Source organism: Pteropus medius, unplaced genomic scaffold, assembly GCF_902729225.1.
Source record: "Pteropus medius unplaced genomic scaffold, Ma_sr-lr_union100, whole genome shotgun sequence".
Taxonomy (NCBI): domain Eukaryota; kingdom Metazoa; phylum Chordata; class Mammalia; order Chiroptera; family Pteropodidae; genus Pteropus; species Pteropus medius.
Genome location: NW_024346667.1, coordinates 4,851,159 through 4,870,734, shown reverse-complemented (window position 1 = coordinate 4,870,734; position 19,576 = coordinate 4,851,159). Strand labels below are relative to the sequence as shown.

The window sequence follows — 19,576 nt, the reverse complement described above, 5'->3', positions numbered from 1 at the left end:
TCAATAGTTAACTATATTACTTCTAATTATTTCACGTTATTTTTGTAATTAAAAAAATATCAGTTGTATGAAACTCAAAGACCAGTTACATAAGCTAAATATTCAGAGTAAACACTGACTGAGACTTATATTGCTCCAAATGACAGAATAAAAAAATATTAGAGCTGGAAATCTTGTTTCTTGTTTCAATCTATTTCTTTCTATTGTGTAAATCTATTTCTTTTTATTGTGTAAAATTTGTTTCAATCTATTTCTTTTTATTGTGTAAAATTTCAAACCTATACAAAAAGTAGAAAGAACAGTATAATAAAATCCCCGGCATGGGCATGGCTTCAATATTTACTAGAAGTAAATAAATAAATAATGGAAGGGCAGAGAGGTGAAGTGACCTGCCAACCCAGTGGCACACCAAGGACAGGCTCAGAGGAATTGCTCAAGGGCATTGCAAAGAGTAGGCACAAGTGGGCATAAGCAAATCGAAAAGTTAGAAATTCCCAAACTTTTTGCTACTGTAAAAAAAAAAAAAACTTTGTCAAACTCTTTCCTTTCCTTGACTATTTCTCAGCTATTATTTTACCAAACATATTTGCTTTTCTTTTTTTTTAAGTCTGTTCTCAGAATGATTGTTTTCAAATGACTTTGAACTGGATTTCTCATAAGCAGCATGGTAGCCACTGGGGACTTTTTTGTGCATAGGAATAAACTAAATTGTTTTGAAAAGTCATCGGTCATTCTGAAGCTCATTTGTATCATGTGACATCATAGAATAAATCTTTACAAATAATTTATTTTTCACAGAGTCAATAGCTAATTAACCAGTTTGTGCCTTATAAATAAATCAATATTGAAAAGTAAGTCTAAGTGGATTCATCATGGAAACGATCGGCCGACTGAACAGACAGCGAATCCCAGCATGAGTACGTGGCTTAGTTGCTCTCTTTCCATTTCCGTTTAAAACCGCCTCCCCACCCCTCCATCATTATTATGGTAAAGTATGAAAATGGAAAAGGTGAGGCAAGGCTAGCCAAAGATGTGAACTTAAAAATCATTAATCCAAGAAAATGTTTTTGGCTTTTGAGTTATTGAGAGATGAAGCAGGTTCTATGACACAGAACAGAATTCACACCCAGCGATGAGCCAAAAAAGAAAAGTATTTGCAAAATAAAATCATAGCACTAATCCTGTCAATAGCTCCACTCGTTTTAAGCGCTTGAAAAGATTTAACATTATCACTGAAACTCAATTTTCCTTTTAACTCTCCTTCAAGGATCTTTACCATTATAAAAATAATGCTTTCAGGGCAAAGGGACAGACCTCGGCCTCCACGAGGACTATGCGCAGGGTCGTGGCAAATGCCTGGAGTCAGGTCCTTCTTCCCCTCTAACCCTGCCCCTGCCCCTCATCTATCAGTCTTACTTCGCTGAGTTGTCTGTGCTGCATTTGACGTACTTATACACGCAATACAATGCTGGCTGGCCCATGAGTTCTGGGATGTTCTATTCTTAATAAAATACCCTCAATTTGGGTGCTATAAAATTGAGATTTTTCATGACTGCTAAGCCCTGGGCAAAACACAAATATTTGTTGCCTAGTAGAGGTGAAAGTAAAATAAATTCAGAGGAAACGAACAAACAGCAAACTATGAAGCCGAAGAGGTCAAGGTGGCCTTGCCCTGGGAGGGCAGTCATATTCTGTCCAGATAATTGGCGTGCCTAGTAACTGATGAATTTTCTTCATTTCCTGTGATTCCTCTTAGCTTCTTGTTGCCACAGGGCTTTTCACCCAATGAATCAATGCCGTTTATTGTTTCCAGAAGGAGAATGGGTAAGAACAAAAACAATTAATCAATTAATGTTAATTAAAGTGTTAAATTAATTTTTGTAAATCTATTACAGAAATAACAAACTGAAAAGCAAAGCATTCTTTTGCAAGAATCTGGCTTTGTTAACAGAGACGAGGATTTGTGTTTCCAAAAGCCCAGAGAGTGGACCACTTGCGGCATTGGGCTCACGCTGTAAATCACACTGAGAGAAAGAGGGCGACCCTCTCTGGACTGGAGGAAGAAGGATGGAGAAGATGAGAGAGAGCAATGCGTTTAGACAGTAAATAAAATGGCCAGTCTGTGCTCCATCCCACCCTATACCTCGTCGCCAGCATCTTCATCCCAGAAAGAAGCAGTGTTGAAACCCCAAGCATGTTTAGGTCTTCAAATGCACAGGAGAGTTGTGCCCCATTTCCTGTCTAGAGACAGCTTCACAGAGGATCCTGTGACAATATAAGCCCCAGGAGAGAAAAAATAGCTATGTCTCAGAGTTCCCTTATGGGAATAAAGTATGCATATGTCTAGGTGTGTGTGTGAAGGGGGAGGGCCCAGAAAAATTCTACTTGAATAAGCTTAAATCCTGACCTGACTAAATTTCAGACCAGAGGTAATTGAGTTTTGTTGGGTTGGCAAGATTATTTTTTTCTAGGACTAGGCAGAAGTAGTGGCTTGAGGATTAAGCTGACTTGCATAAAAATAAGGTCACCAAATTGAGTCTTGTGACTATTTACAATTCTTCTCCTTTTATTACTATTTATTAATTGATTTCCAGTAAGGGAGTTTGTGCTCCTTCCCTTTGCTCTGGATTGCTGGCTTCCAGCTCTCACTATTAAGGAGACAAGATCATGAACCACAGCTTTTAGTCTCTCAACCAGGTCTATGCGTCTGGTTTCTCTCTGCCATGGTCTCTTCTCTGCATGTTACGGCCATGAGAAAGAAAGAGTGTTTTAAGCCTCCACAACTGCTATGGATCAATTCTTGCTTGGATTCTAATTTAAAATCGATTCCATGGGCAGAAATATGGGTGCCGTATTACTTGCTGAGCATGTCAGCAAATATCCTCCCTCCTGGCATCGCTGTTCAATCATCTCATTCCCGGTGTCTTGTGGGTACAGAAGCTCACAAAGCCCTTTCATTTGGCCATTTAACAATCCACACTTTATGTATACCTGTTCAAAGTTTCGGAGAATTCTTGCTTTCGCTTCTACTATTTCGCCTCTCAGGCTAACATATGCTTTCTCAAATTAAAAGACTCCTGGAGAATAGTAGGTGAAAAGAAGATTTTTTGAAGAAAGAATTTTCGATCCTATAGAAAAGGAAATATCAGACTAGAAGTGCATTTCAGTGGTATAAGACGAACTTTTATAAATGTGTCCTTAATGATGAAAGCCCTGGAATTACAGACACGTGTCGTCTCTGCCGGGCCCCCCATAGCCACGTAGGAGCCAGGCGGGGAAATCGCGCTGGCAGCGAACTATGCCAGACACACCGCTGACTAGAGCCGAGGTCCAGAACCCGGCGCATGGGCGCAGATGGATCCAGAACACCGGCTTGCTGCACTCCGGTTCTGCTTCGTGTTTCCTTCCAAGGCACTAAGCTGTTTTATTTTGGGGCAACAGAAGAGCCGATCGAGTCAGGGTGCGGGGAGGAAAGAGAAGAGGAGGAGGTGAGGAAGCCCAGGAGGAAATCCCTGTCTGTCTGCACAGCCTCATTCGCCCCGAGCAGCGGTGTCAGCGTCACCCCATGGGCTGGCAGGAAAGCGGGGTCCGAAAACAGGAAGCAAAAATAAGCACGTCCACGGTTCTCAGACGACCCGTACTGAGTTGTCTGGACAGAGACTTTTGCTGTTTGTGTCCTGCTGCTCCTGTTGCTGCTATAAACCTTTAGAGGTAAATCTGTAGAAAACATCAATTGCTTGGCTGCAAAAAAGGTCCTCGTCCTCTCACTGTTTTTCCCCTCTGTAGCCCACAGTCACATTCATAACCTAACTTCCCAGTTATAAAAATTACTTTTCCTACTGAAGAGAACTGTAGGAAAAATGAATGCCTAATGTGGAAATACAGTGAGAAGAACCTACCACTGGAGGTCAACAGCAAGGCTCCTCGGCGGGCCAACCCCTGCTCACGGGATGTCCCCACCCCAGCCTGCACGGCAGTGCCAGGGAACAGCACCCAGCTCTGTCACCATGGACCCGCTCCGGTCTGAGCTGTCGCCACATGAGTACTTAAATGTGACTCGTGCGAATGAGCAACTGACTTTTAATTTCATTTCCTTTCAATTAATTCATATTTAAAATTAAATAGCCAAATGAGTCTAGTGGCTATCATTTTGAACTATGCTACTCCAGAGGGTTTACAGACCTTGCCTATAAAAATGCTGCTCCTTCAGAAAGGGCAAAGCTCCGAGGGGGCGCGAACGAAAGAGGCCCCGGCACCAGGCAGAGGCGTAAGGTAGGCCTTACATTTGACCTTGCTGGGGACCCTGCTGGGAGCCTCTGAGGACCCCAGAAGCTGACACTTCTGGGAGAATGAAAATGGACTAATCACACCCTTTACGATCCTCTTCCAGGCCCATGAGAATTCTACCCCATTCATTGTGTGTAATTGTAGTTTCTCCCTTCCTCCAGACATTTTTCTCATTTGGAGAAGTGTTGGTTGCTAGGAGACTGAATTGCCTTCTCAAGTCGAGTATTTTAGAGGGAAACAATTCACATGATTTTCTTCTTTAGTAAAATCAAAATTTGTAAAATGTTTGCAAGGCATGATGGAAAAGTCAAGCTTTTACATTTCTTTGTATATTTGTTTTAGCAATTATAAAACCTTTCATTTACTTTTCCCAGTGCCTCGCACTGCAAGATAAAAAAAACTGACTGCTCTTTCTGTAGTATTCTTAAGAAAGAATAACATTCCCAGGCTTGCTCCCAGGGATGGTGAGGTGATATTTATTCTGCTTACCTCACAAGGGAACTGTGAGTGAGAATCGAAAATAATAACATTTATAATGGAAATTGTAAAGCACCATCAGCCAAAAGCATAATAATATTGCACTCAACAATTCATAGTTATATCCAGCTACTTCTTCTTACCATGATTTTTTTATAAATCATGGTAAATTTATAAAAATCTGTCTGAACACATCGTTTAACAAGTAAAGAAACCACAACTTGGAGAAATGAACAAGTTCTCCTAGGTTTCTAACTTTCAGGAAAAAATTCCATTATACCACAGTGATTTCTCTGGGAATATGAACAAGACTCTTTTCAATGTTAAAGCTGACTTTTGTAATTACTGTCAACATTTTAACCTCGAAAACAGAGTTGTATGAATGACATGAGATTTCCTATATAATTTACCTAATACAACGTCCGATATATAATAAGTGTTTAATAGAAATAGCTATTAAATAATAATGATGATGATAACTTAGCTAGTAAGGATCTTTCCTTTCAAATTTCTTGGCCCCTGGTTTAAAAATCCAGTTGCAGTAATTTTTTATTGACAGATTACAGAATTCTGTATTGTTTGAGAAATCGGTCAATGTTGACAGTTGAAATCTAAAGGGCTTCCTTCCCTTTAATATCTCTGAGCAGCAGAAAAATTCACCAAAGAGAGAATAAGAACATTTATTTTACAAATTTTACAAAGAAATTATAGTGTAAAAATGAATGATGTAGTTGAAAGAAGCTGTTTGATAATTATATTAAATGCTATATTTTTCTACTCCTTAGAAAGTATCAGCATTGGAGAGCACCCTGGATGTCTCCTTTTTCAAAGGAACCCGTACAAGGTACAAACCAAGTACTTAGATGCAGACATGCTCATAAGGGTGACGACTAGCCTATCAGCAGCATCCCACAAGCACGAGCAGCCAGTTGCATGTTGCCCCAATGTCTCCAAACTCCATTCCGACGTTCATTCAATGTTCAGGCTGATTTCTGTATTCTGGCCGCGCGTTAGAACTACCAGGTGAGCTTTTGAAAATACCCAGGCCTCTCCCCAGGCCAATCAGTGCCTAGCTCTGAGAGGCGAGGCAGGTCTAAGCAGTTTTAAAGCTTAAAAATTTTAAAGCTCCCTGGGTGAATCTAATGTGCAGCCAGCATTACAAACGAGGGCCCTAAGCCATTCTGATGTCAGCTTTCTCTGTCTTAAAATAAGAACTTCTAGGCCCACAGCACCACTTCAGCCCTAACTTAAAAAACCATGAGCTCATAAGGGCCTCTGCATCACCCAAGAAGAGGTTACTGCCATGACATCCGCACAGAATCTCGTGCCCCATTTCCTCTCTCTCAATATCTCTCTCAATCACAATTGCAATCTCTCTTTTCTCTTCTCTTCTCTCTTTCTCTCTCTCTCTGCCCCACTATGTTTTTCTCTTCCTCTAACTCTCTACTCCCCTTGCTCACATCTCTTTTCCTCCGTCGCTCCCCTTACCCTCTCAGTTCTCCTCTGAGAAATCATCTCCCTCAATATCCTTTGCTCCCTTATTTTTCTTTCTTATCCCACTTTCTGCCAGTTTATCCCAGGAATCTTTCTTTTGTTCCATTTCTTATTATATTTTTGTTCCATTTATGAGCCAAGCTAAAGGCTTGGGCAGGGAAAAGGGGCAAGGGTCCAGACCAGTAGAAACACTGAAAAGAAACCGGTTCAAAAGGAATCTCTGCCACCAGCTTTCGAAGCCCTTGAAAGTAGCCACCTGTCCCATTTGGAGCTTCGTCATCCTCCTCTAATTAGGCTCGCCTTCCCTTAAGCATCGGCATTCAAAACAACAGTTTTGTTTTTAATGCAGTTTAACACCCTTCTCTTTGAATTCGAGGCATTGCAACATCACTACGCTATTTTTTTCATGGCTTTCAGATTTAGTTCTCCAGGTCGGTGGCTGGATGCCTGCAATGCCCTTGGCAGGAGAGTCGGAAATTGAGAAATTTAAGATGTTAATGAAAAACTGGTTTGAGGTCATCAAGACCGAGTAAACCCATTAGTAATATTAATTACTAATTCATTATTAATTAATAACTAATTAATTAAGGAGCATTACTTTCCATTTGATACCTGTTGCTCTCTGGAATCTTTTGATGATCTCCCACTGAGGCCATTTTTAGGGCGATGCTTACAGATTTGTTTAGCTTCACTCACGATGCATTCTAACAGGCACTGGTCTCCGCGTCTGCTAGTCTCCCACTGACGCAATCAACACATCTCCGAAGTCGTCGCTCAGCAACGTCTGTGCCCGTCTTTGCCCGTCTTTGCCTCAGTCCCTCATACTGAAATTCTTCCCCAGTCTTTCTCATGTTTGCCCCAAGAGGAGGCTTCTCAGGCTCAAGTTTATTGCTCTGCCTGGTTTTTGCCATCCCAGGCTGTGTCTCCCTTTAATTGTCTCACTTAACTCTGGAAAGAGCAGCTTAAAACCAACCTACGTAAGAAACTAATTCCTTGAGATGGTTGTGAATGTGCACAGAAAGAAACTCAGCATGCCGAGACTTTTTTTTTTTAATACAATAAGAGAAGGGAAGGATTAATTAAGTGGTCATTAAGTTGGTCCAGGTCCCCTGGGCTTTTGCTGACAGACCTAGGTACCTAGATATAAGAATGGCAATGTTCTGGGAGAAAACACTTCCTGAGTTCCATATTTCCAATTTATAGAAAGTATATGGCACAAACTCAGCATACAATAGCTATTCAATAAATAGTTGCTGCTCTGAGTTGTGAACTAGAGGCTGCCTAAGGTGATAGCAATTGAAGTGTGCCATTTGAACAAATAAGATAATTTTGTCTTAAAAAACCTTCTTTGTCTATGGTAGGGGTCCCCAACCCCTGGGCCTGGATCAGTACTATCAATGGCCTGTTAGGAACCGGGCTACACAGCAGGAAGTGAGTGGCAGGCAAGCGAGCTAAGCTTCTTCTGTATTTGCAGCCGCCCCCAGCACTAGCATCACCACCTCAGCTCCACCTCAGATCATCAGGCATTAGAAAGGTTGGGGACCGCTGGTCTATAGGATTCTTAAATCACCCTAAGATTATTTGAAGAATTCACACTGAGGGAGTGGAGATGAAAGAAGATAAAAAAGGAGGACCACTGGGGAAGGGGATGGGTTTCAATATCTTCCACCTCCTAGGTGTGGGCACTTCCTGCCACTGTCACCCTCTGCCCAGGCTTCCTTGTTGCCATTATCAACAACATACCAAAACGAACGGTAACCCAGCTACCTCCAGAAAAAGCAAAAATAAAGGGAAACAAATAAAGCAGGATTCAATGCGCTCAAGATGGAAGGTTTAAGAAACAATAATCTTTAAAACTAACAGGTTAAAAATGGATGAAAAATAAAAATAAAAAGGATGTAAGAAGCTAAAGTAATATTAACACAGCTCAAAGAATAACTCAAAATATAACATTTTAAATAATTCAGACTATAAGTAAATAAAATTTTTATAAAGAACATTTAGTATGATGAAATCAACAAACTATTATTGAATACCTAAATATTTTAAAAGAAAAAGTATTTGCTATAAACTCCAACTCTGTTAATGGGCATTTTGCCAGAAGAAGGCTATCATTATAAATATTGACTTCTAAATGCTTAATTCAACAGAACACATTAAGAAAGCATTATTAGGGAAAAAAAGAAAGTATTATCAGTAAGCTTGGTAGATTGTGGAAATTCTCTTCTCATAATGAAATTATCATACAGTGAATTAAAATAATTCTCTGTATACACATATGTACTTATTCAAACGTCCACATAGATATCTAGGCAAAACCAAAGGACTGCCTTTAAACAATGCATGGATTCTAAATCCACATAGACCAATGTATATAACCATTTCATATTGCTTTTCAAGGTCGCAAAAAGACAGGAATAAATCTTGTTCACACATATAAATTTTCCACGCAGGCATTATTCCTTGGTTATCCAGAGATGCATTGTTAACGTTCTTTAATTTTAATAGCCTGTTCACTTCAGAATCTTCCTTTCAGAACGCAAGCTTGCTATTTCATGTTTGACTTGTCTGTCTACCTGGGAGAAATTTTTACTTTGATTTGTATTCAGAATTTTTTTTAAGTCACCCATTTGAAAACAACTAATATCTGAAAATGCAACCAAATAAATCTTCTCCCATTTATAGCAGCCAGGAAAACCAAGATTAGCAAGTATGAACATACTTTCCAAGCTTCAACTTCTGTCAATATTTCCATAGGATCAAGAACATTTTACCTTGTATTTTTGCATATACAGAAGTAAAACTAAAAAACACAAACATATAACAAACATATATTTTATTTTTGCATTAAGTTTTAGGCTGCTTATACAATTTTAAAATTCTCTTTACCTGTCTACCTATCTATCTTCCTACTTACCTATGGGCAGGTAGAATCCAGTGCCACTTAAGGAGCTAGGCTGAGCAGAATAACATCAAATGTTTTTAATGGTCATTAAATGAATCCTCAGGAGTGAAGATATCTAAGAAGATCTAATTCTTGGAACAATGTAGAAAAAAAGAGTTCTAAGAAGCTAAAATTGAAGTGTCTCTTTCATGGATTTAGTGCAAATTCTCTCAGAAAATTGATAAATTTCTTTATGAAGTGGTTGCTAGGATACCCCACAAAATCTATTAAAGTAAGCTCTTTTCTTTAAAGGATTGGGCAGAGTTTTCATTATTTTAAAATGACTTTGAAAATCATGATGTGTATTCTCTTAGATTTTGTCTAAGTGAATAAAACAGAAGAATGAATGGCCCCCAAGGAAAAAATGATGATTATCAAGATTTTTAAAAATAATTAGACTCTTTCGTATGATTTGTTTTAAAAATAGGCTTGTCAAAGAGATTCAGACTCTCAACCCGAAAAGAAGAAATAAAACACAAAGGCAAATGGGCAATGCGAAATTCCTTGGAGATAGGTCAAGGCCTGATACGGAAGGAAGCAAGGAAGAATTCAAATTTTTAGTGGACCTACTATTTGCCAGGTATCATCATGAAAGTCCTTATTTTTTCTTTCTGGAATTGAAAGTAGCACAGATGTTTCAAGCATTTTACTTTTTGAATTTCTGTTAATTAACTAATAAAAAATTTGTAATCACTTCTACAGGAATGTTTTAATCCAGTTCTGTTAGAAGAAAGTCAGGCTGGGTAAAAAAAAAAGATGAACCAGTTTTAGAAAGGGAACTAGGAACGTGACTCCTGGAAGGAACCAGGGCACACAGCAAAGAAAAGGTCACCGTAAAGTTCATGAAAAGAGATAAACGTTTAAAGAAAAAGAAGTGTCATTAGAGTGTTGGAACTATTTTTAATTTTTTTTTTTTCACTTTGCCCTATGAGAAGAATATTTCTGAAAGTTCTGCCTATTATTATACAAAGTTAGGCTGGGGATTTTTAAAAAGTAAAGCTGGTATCAGCCTTTGATTTGGATATTTTTATCTATATATGTTTTTCTACCCTTAATAGAGTGGTATGTATGTTTTATTTCAAAAAAAATCACATTTTCATTGGTTAGCATGACCAAATCAGAAGAGTGTTGTAGTCTGTAGGATTTGTCTCCTTATTTAAGACAAAATAAATAAGCCAAGAGAAGTTAGATCTCCACTCACCGGCCAGGTCTTTGATGGAAGGACAGCTTAAATGAGAATTCTGCACCACGGGCAGGAGCGAGTGGCGTGAGCACTCTCCAGGTACAAACCCTGACTGTAGACAGGGCCTCTGCTGAAGTCCTGACACCCAGCATCATAGGAGAAGTCCTGGGCACCCAGTTCCACTCGAGATCTCATCAGGACTGAAAGAAGGAAGTAACTAAAAGAAATCAAAACAGAGAAGAATCTCATCTTTGCTGAAAGGACGGAACGATGACATGTCAATAAGATAGAAAACTTTCCATAGATAGGACCCAGAAATTAAAAAATGAAAACAGTTAATTTCATTACATCTGGGGTATATGCTTACAGCTATTTCTTCTAGTATAATGAACTCTTCTTGACAATAGTTAAGTATCAAATGTGTCAAACACCAGCGGAGGAAAAGAAGGAGTGGCACTCTGACCCCAGGGACAGGGGACTCCGGCACTTTCCCGGTCACAAACTCATGCACGGAATCTTGTTCCTTTTCCTCACCAATACTCAGGATCATATTAGTACTTGAGATTTTCTACTCCATCCTCCTTACCTAGAGCTGCCGTGGTCTCCCCAGCATCTCATGGACTCTCCACTCTCAATGTGAAGGGTTGGCTGTAATACATCACCAGCTGCATACCCTATAAGGATAAAATGAAATATTCTACAATTAACTCCTATAGAAAACGATACTATCATCACTTGGCATGCCACCGAAAGTGTTAGAAGCAGTGCGATTGCAAATAGCTTCCGAGAGGATGGTAGACAGGCAAGGCTATAATTATACTCAAATAGCTGGTCGTCATTGATAAGATGATCTACTAAATGTCATACTAACTTTTTGACAAGAGCTACTGTCTTCATAGGTTGTGCTTTATGGTTTTTCTTTTAAAGTAGGCATGCTCAGTACAGGACAACACTTCTTTGAAGGTTCAATGAATATTTTTCTTTAGTTAGTATTTTTCAAAATAAATAGAAACTAGAGTGATTGTGATTTGCTTCGGCATCTTTTTGTTTCATATTACCACAGTGTTAGGGAACATTCTGGTGGCAGGTACATGTGCTGAGATAACATCATAAACATTCGCCCTTCTGTTCCCCTCTCCCCTCCTCCCTGCCCTTTCCACCCATCACTCAGTGGCGATTATATTGCCCAGAGGAGAATTAGGATCGGTAGAGCAGAAATTCAAGGAGAAAGAAACTATTTATGGTATTATAGTATTATTATTTTTCACTCCCAAACTAAGATTTTAAGATCCAAAGGCGAAGCACTGAGAGAAATAGAACCTAGAGTTTATAATCTTTTCAAGAGGAGTCAGCCAAATGCCTATGCTAGCCCCTGGCGGCATCAGGAAGCCCGCCAACCCCTGGCAGGGACCATCCTTGCTATTTCTATGAGCTCGTCCTCTCGCCCCTGGCAGAGAAGCTACTTCCCCTCACTGCTGCCTGCAGTTTTACCACAGCTCATTCAACAAAAGACCCATCTCCTGGGGGCACTCAAAAGCAGGTCCCCTATCTCTGCTAAGATTCCATACAATTATCTATAACAGAGAAGCTGAAGTAACAGTCGCTTGAGAAAGAGTGAAGTTTATTCCTCTATCACGTCACAGAAATCCAGAGGAGAGCAGCCTCGGGCAGGGATGGTAGTACTGCGTTCAGCAAGACCTCAGGCGTCTGTGTTGCCACTGCGTTAGTCTAGCTCTGGCTTCCGCCTCAAGGTCAGCTCTTGTCCCAAGATGGTGGCTGGGCTTTCACCCATCACATTTGATTTCTGACAAGAGAAAGAGTGCAAACTTCACATCTCCCAGCTTGCTTGAAGTCCCACACAACATTTCTGATTAAATCTCACCAGCTAAGACTTTCCCACATGGCCACACAGAGCTGCAAACACTCTGGGATGTGCGGCATTTTAGGTGGCTGCATTAACCACCTCTCACCCTCCCTCCAAAACGTAAAGCTTCTCTTACGAAGAAAGAAGAATAGCTATTGGATATGAACTCCAAGACTCTACCATATGGGTCTCTCCTGCAAAAATAAATAAATAGATAGATAGATAGATAGATGATAAATAGATAGATAGATAGATAGATAGATAGATAGATAGATGATAAATAGATAGATAGATAGATAGATGATAGATAGATAGATAGATAGATAGATAAATAGTTTTTTAAAAAGCTAGATCTTTGAAAAGGCGTTGGTGTAGAATCGAACGCATAGGTACATACCTGATAGATGGCTGGATAATGGGGGAAATTCACCCTTGTTTCATCATAAATTACTAAATAAATAAGTTTCCATTAACATTTTTAAAATTAAACAACAATGAACAAAGTCAAAAGTCAAATATTTCAAATGTATGTATATGTATACACATATGTATATATAATATATAGAGTACACACACACACACACACACACACATACACAGAGAGAGAGAAGAAAAACATGTGATGTGTGAAGACAATGAAACGCATTTGTAACCGAGGCCCGCAAACGGCACAGTCGCCCCTTCCAAGACTGCCCAGGGACATCCGGATTTGCAGGTAAACCCAAAGAGCTGCTATGCCAATGACCTTGGGAAAGAGATCCATGTCCTGGACTCATCCACCAACTCTAGAAGTCAGAGTAAAGAACCTGTAACATTTTTCAGGCAATTATGAAAGACTTAAATGCAGCAGCAACTAAGAATGGTGGAAGTCAACATACCCAGGCAAATAACAGTTAATACTCACAGAGTGGAGCCCCCACTAAAAGCATCACCCCACTAAAGCAACCACCCTAAAAGTAGGGCTCCCCCTCCTCCTACCTAACAGTGGGGCTCTTCCCCCAAAGAGTGGGACTCCCTTCCTAGATAAAGGCCCGTCAAGTGTGGCGCTCCACCTTCTAAATCGGGGTTCCCCCTAAAACATGGGCTCCCCGCTAAAGCGAGTTATCTCCCTAAAACCAGACCTCTCCTTCCTATGTGTGCGGGGATCCCTCCCTAAGAGCGGGACAATCCCCGCTAGAGCAGAAATCACTTTCTAGGAGCAGGGCTCCCCACCCTTTGAGAGGATCTCCCCCTTCTATATCGGAGCTCACCCCATAAGAGCACTGTGCGGGCCTAGAGCATAACGCTTCCTTCGAGAGTGGGGTACCACTCCTAGAGCGAGCCCCTAATAGCGGAGCTCTTTCCTAAGAGCGTAACTTTTGCACACGAAAAAAAGGCTCTCTCTGAGAAAGGGCTCCCTGCGGCCTGCCTTGGGATGGCAGTGGGGTGAACATACCCACATTCTCAACTCCATGGTTGGCCTACAGGCTCCCTTTCTAGAGAGAAGCTCTCTCCCTAGACTGGGGCTCTCCCATTAAAGAGGGGCTCCCCTCTCTCTCCAGAGAGAGGATCTCGGCCCCCGGAATCTGCCTCGACTTAGCCCACAGCCCTCAGCCGCCGGCCCTCTTTGGGTTTCTCTCAGATCTATGAGGGGCTCCCTTTCTAGAGTGTGCCCTCCAGAAGCGAGGCTCTCCCCATAGCGGCTTTTCCTCTACATTGGGGTCTCCCCCAAAGAGGTGCGCTCTCCCCCAGAGTGGGACTTCCCCATGAGAGCAGGGCCACTGCTAGAAGTGGGCTCCCTCCTGAACAGGGCCCCCCTAAGTGTAAGGCTCCACCCAGAGTAGGCCCCGTGAAATAAGTGGGCTCCCCTAATAGTGGGGTTCTCTCCTAAAGATCAGGAGCCCCCTACCTCAAGAGGGGCACCCCCCTTTGAGCAGAATGTATTAAAAGGGGTAGCCCTACACTTAGAGGGGCCCCTCTCAAGGAAGGGAGCTCCACTCTTTTGGGGAGTGTTTCACTGCTAGGGGGAGCCCCATTTTAGGAGGAAGAGCCCCATTTTTAGGGGGCCTTCTTTAGTGGGAAGGCCTCTCTTAGTGGGTGCCCCACTCCTAGAGGAGCCCCCCACTCAGGGAAGCCTGATTTTAGGGGGGCCCAGCTCTGAAGGGGGAGCCTCACTCTAGTGGGAAAACGCCTGTTCGGAGAGAGCCAAACTCTTAGGGGGAGGCCTTGCTCAATAGGAAGAGCCACACTCTGGGGGGAGCCCCGCTTTTATAGGAGAATCCCACTCCGGCATCTCAGAGGGGGAAGCCCTGCTCTCGAAGAGAGAGCCATGCTCTAGAAAGAGAGCCCCTCTCTAGGGAGGGAACCCTCCATTAACTTGAGAGAAATAGTTATCTTCACCCAAGGGCGACCCAAAGTGGGCTGACACCAGTGGGCGTTGCCGAGGGAGCCCTCTAGTGACGGAGCCCTCTAGTGACGGAGCCCTCGAAGAGCTGAGAAAGTAATTATCTTCATCCACTGCCAAATCCAAACAGGGTTGACAGTTGAGGGCTGTGGGCTATGTCTCTAGGGAGGGAGCCCCTGTCTAGGAAACATTTCCGTAATAACATCCCCGTGCATGTCATGAAAAGTTTTTCTCTACTGCCATGTCATGTGCATTTTGGGAATAACACCCAAGTGTGTCATTAAGTTACTCATTGCTGCCATCTCGTAGGAATCTTGGGAATTACACTTCAGTGTATGTCATTAAAAAGTTATCTTCTGCTGCCATCTCGTGTGCATTTTGGGAATAACACCAGAGTGTATGTCACGCAAAGTTTTTCATCACAACCATCTAGAGTGCAACTCGGGAGTAACACTAGGGAAATATTTTCTCTCTGAAGGCTTCTGAGCCAATGAAGACTATGTCAGACACAGGGTTGGGCCCTAGGTTCAGTCATGTGTGCCCTGGAAGCTGCCACTGGAAAATGGAGTCCTTGAGATGACACCTGGCACAGGTCTTGGCACATCCTGAATCAACTGCCTTCTCACCTGCCTCTTACCTATGCATGGTTTATGCCACCTTCCCCTCTTGGCTCTCTACCTTCCCTTGGGCAGTTTTTAAACTAACAGTGTGCTTAGAGAGCCTTTATAAGTAACTACATCTGGGGGTAGTGGGGTGTAAAGCAAAGAATTATTTTGCAGGTAAAAGAGGCAGCCCTGAAGGAACAGACCAAAAGGAACCCAAGTTTGAAAGCAGAAAGCTTGGATATAAAAAGACCATAGAGAGGCCTGTGGAGCCAAACTGCAGCCCCCAGGGAGAGCTGGGGAGGCAGGGTGCAGCGGGATCCTGGGCTCTGGTCTGGAGGCTGGAGCTGAAGGGTTTGGGGGGACTTCACTCCAGGTGCAGCATTTGCAAAACGAGCTGAACACCAGGTTCCTTGGGCAGTGTGCATGGTCTCGCTGCATTGTCGTTGCTCATCCTGGGACAGGAAGTCCCGTCCACAGCTGAGAAGTGAATGGAGTCTCATTTTTAATGGCTGAGAAACCTTACATCTTGCAGGAGGAGGAAAGCAATTTTCCTTTTTTCGCTACTTATGAATATGGCAGAAAGGTATGCAGAAGTAGTTCTGTCGGTCCTTTTTTTCTTTTTTTTTCTCTTTGTAAGTTTTGTCTCAGAATATTTCTAGATGAATGAGGTTTTGAAGAAGCCACTGCTGGGACCAGCTTCCATCACAGTCTCTAACGCTAGGCACCTGGCTGTCCCCTTCTGTGGCTTCTGTGGCTGCTCACATGCTGCAAGGCTCGTTGCCTTCTAGGTGGTGGCATTTGAGCACTGTGACCAGGCCATCCAAGCAAAGGTCATCTGTTCTAATTTAACTGTTGGCAATGTAAGAGAAAACATAATTATCTCCCATACCGTGACAGTTAAAAATTCCTACTTTTTCATTCTCTTTTCTAGAAATGTTATCTAGACACTGATTTGTTTCCACATTTTATATCTCTCCCAAAGAGAAATAGTAACGTGAGATCTGAGAATCAGGATACATGTTCTCTAGATACCAAGAGAAAGATTTTCATTCGAGTCTGTGTCTTAGACCAAGTCTTGATGCTGTATCTCCATAATCTATCTTCAAAACACCTGGAGAAATTATATAGAAGAAATTCTTGAGTTCGTCCATCCACACTTCTACAAGTCATCTGTCATTTTTATCGATACTCTGTCCTGTGCCTCCTGGAAATATGTAAGATGTGGCTTTCTTAAACATGTGTCCAACATGTGAGCAGGTAACAATCAAAAGTTTATCCACACTGCCAAACCTTAAAGGAAATTTTCAGGTTTTCTCCTCCCCAAATATCTATTCCAGCATCCTATGTTCCAATTTCCTGAAAGAAATCTCTATCTATTGAAAAAAGGCCTCCTGCCATTGTAGGTATTCTGACAAAAAGAGTCCAATCACCGTTTCTTCTTTCCATTTCTCTTTGGGGAACAGGATATCAGCAAAAATCAAGCTTACAGTGGAGTCCACCATAAGTCGTTATCAGAACCTGCCATATGCTCAAAGGTATTATCACTGGTCACATGAATGACAGGACACACTGCTGTCTTCCTGTCACGTTCGATGCTGGCTGAGAGAGCCTTCAGCCATCTCACTCACACTGAACGTCTAAGAAGGTGATCATCTGGCCTTGAGACACAGCCGCTCATTTCATTTCTGTATTTTTTAATTTAAAACATTTTTAATGTTTCAATTAGAGTTGACATTCAATATTATTTTATAAAGACACAGCAGCTCCTTTTAATCTATCTCTGATCAATCCAGAACCTTCTTCCATGAGAGCTCCATAAACTGATACGTTTCATTTTTTTCCCATACCTTTCTGGAGGTCTTTTCAAAGAGTCTCTTTCACTGGCATCATCTACGACAACAATTTCTTCCAGCCTGTGTCTTAGTGAGCGATTAATGGCCCTATGGGGGGACACTCCGAGCCTCACTGTGGCAAACTACCACCACACTTGCCGTAGGAAGATTATCTGGATATATCTTTCTTTTATACCTTCTAACGTATCATCTGGTAAAGACCTGTGGGGTGCAGTCATCTCACTGGCCATTTAATTGAACTGACTGACTTTAAACATCTCTTTCAGCTTTTCCTGATCCTCTTCGGGAGTGGGAACCAGTTCCCCGTTTCTCCAGGACCTTCATGAGGCCTTTGTGCTGGCTTTAGAACAGCCCGGCAGAAAGGCCTCGCTCCTTTCCTCCACGTTCGTTGCATTCACTGAAGTGAAGCGGCAGGAACGCATCCAAGAGAACCCAAACCAAGGAGGAGGCTAGGACCACCTTGCAATATACGAATTTTCTCAGGGCGCTTTTAGTCAAATGCAAAATTAAAATGCGCGCACGCGCACACACACGCAAAGATCATGAAACGTTCTCCAACCAAGTTTCATCAGAAATCATATTCATAACCCCAAAGTAGTTTTGCAAGTGGATTCCTATCCCAAACTCATATCTCCTTGGTCCATGAGAGGCGGTGGGGGCCTCTCTGGGCTGGTCCCTGTGACACTCTTGCCACCATGGCATGGGCTCTACTCTTGGTCCACCGCTCCACCTCGGACAGTGGCCGAGTCCACTAACAATTTTCAAATGAGGTGTTGATAAGTCAGGGATCCCTTGTAATAAAGCGCAACAGAAAACAAAATGCCCTGATAAATTCACATTTCTGCCAGTTGCTCATGTGCTTAATAAAGAGAGCGAATTGGCACAGGAGCACCTACCTGCAGACGTTCTGAAAGTGACTCAATCATCCTTCACATTCCTATACTTTTATACCAACCGTGTGTTGAAGAGATGTATTAGTCATTCAGAAATTATTAAGCGATTCGGGTTAGCCTATGTCCACAATTCTGCTAACTGTTCTACAATCAAAGCTCATGTTTGAAGAACCCTCTCCATTTTCCAGAGTCTGGGCAGGGACGAGGCCGCGGACACTTACGGGTGAGCAAACTCAGTCCCTTCCCGCTCCTCTGCCAGGGGTGGCTGTCCCAGCGACAAAACGCCATCTCAGGCACACCGCCCACACAGCGTAGGTCCACCTGCTGCTCTCCCGCCACTGGCCACTGGCTGCTTGGCCAGAGGAGGTGCGGGTCGCGGGTGTCCGTGAGGGTGCGGGGAGGAGGCCCCGGCCTGTGGGGAGGAGCCGACGAGTGGGTCGCAGGGTGACTGGCCCATCAGTGGACTCCGTTTGCCCCGAATCCAGACCTGGGCCTGCAGCTGCTGGGGGTGGAGGGACTCGTCTCCACCCTGCGTGGACGGCCACGTGACCCCACGTGACTGTGCGCGCCTTCCCGCCTGCCACTCACGTGACCCGCAGAGTCTGCGTGGCTTCTCGTGCACGCGCACCTTGCCTTTTCAGGAAGCCCCTGAGAGGAGCTTCTCTAGGCTTCCCATGTCCCCCGGGTGCTGAGGCAGTCCGTGTACCTCAGCATCCCCGAGAGGGTGCGCCAAGGGACCGCCATGGGAAAAGGTGAGGACCACTGTGGGCGACGACGGCTGGAGGGTGAGGGAAGGGTATCAGACTTCAGAGGACCCAGCAGAGGAATTTTGAGGTTTCTTATTTTTACTTTTTCTGGTGTAAGATAGTACTGAACATAGGTTTATCTATTTTTTGCTTTATATTGCAGAGGAACTAACGATATTTGGGTCTATCAGTATCCTTGTATCAGGGAATTGCTTCTACTGTAATTCCAGCCTGCCTGTCCCCCCAGGCTAACAGCTAACGGATGGAGAGGTTCTGCCTAAACCAACAGATTTGGAGATTTTGGCTCTTTCTTAGATGTTGCCTCTTTCCTCGCCCCTCCTCCTTTCGCGGGAGAGAAAAAAATGCTTGGGCTTAAAGGCCCACTTAAGATGATTTGAGAAAACCAGAAAGCTCCCATCTTGTTATGGTGCCAGCATGAATGGCCTCAGCACCGCTAGCTCCTGGAAAGTGCCCCATCTGAGAAATCACATGTATTGGCAGAAGTAAACAATATTTTTGTTTATCCTGTCAGCCTTTTTGGTCTGTTTCTTCAGGGTTTGGGAGAATTTAGAAGTGCTGCCAGTCTTTTTCCTCTCTGATACATTTAGACTGGTATAAAAAAAATATTTGTGAAGCTAGCTACTTGGACTTAGTGACTCAAGATTTTCTTTATTGAAACATTCCTCCCAGAGATGTTCATTTTTTTTTTCTGTGTCCGTGTCTTTTGTGTTTGTTATAACAAGGAAATATCATAGGGATAGGAAGACTTTGGCTTCCTTGGCTAAGCTGTAAAAAGTCTTATTGGTTTAGGATGCTATTAAAATCCTACCATTAATGGGCGGACTAT

At 42.7% G+C, this 19,576-nt stretch overlaps 1 pseudogene; it reads right to left on the bottom strand.

Annotated features, from left to right (window-relative positions):
* Positions 1-15,881: 15,881 nt before the first annotated feature.
* Positions 15,882-18,727, bottom strand: LOC120613176 (polypeptide N-acetylgalactosaminyltransferase 1-like; annotated as a pseudogene).
* Positions 18,728-19,576: the final 849 nt, after the last annotated feature.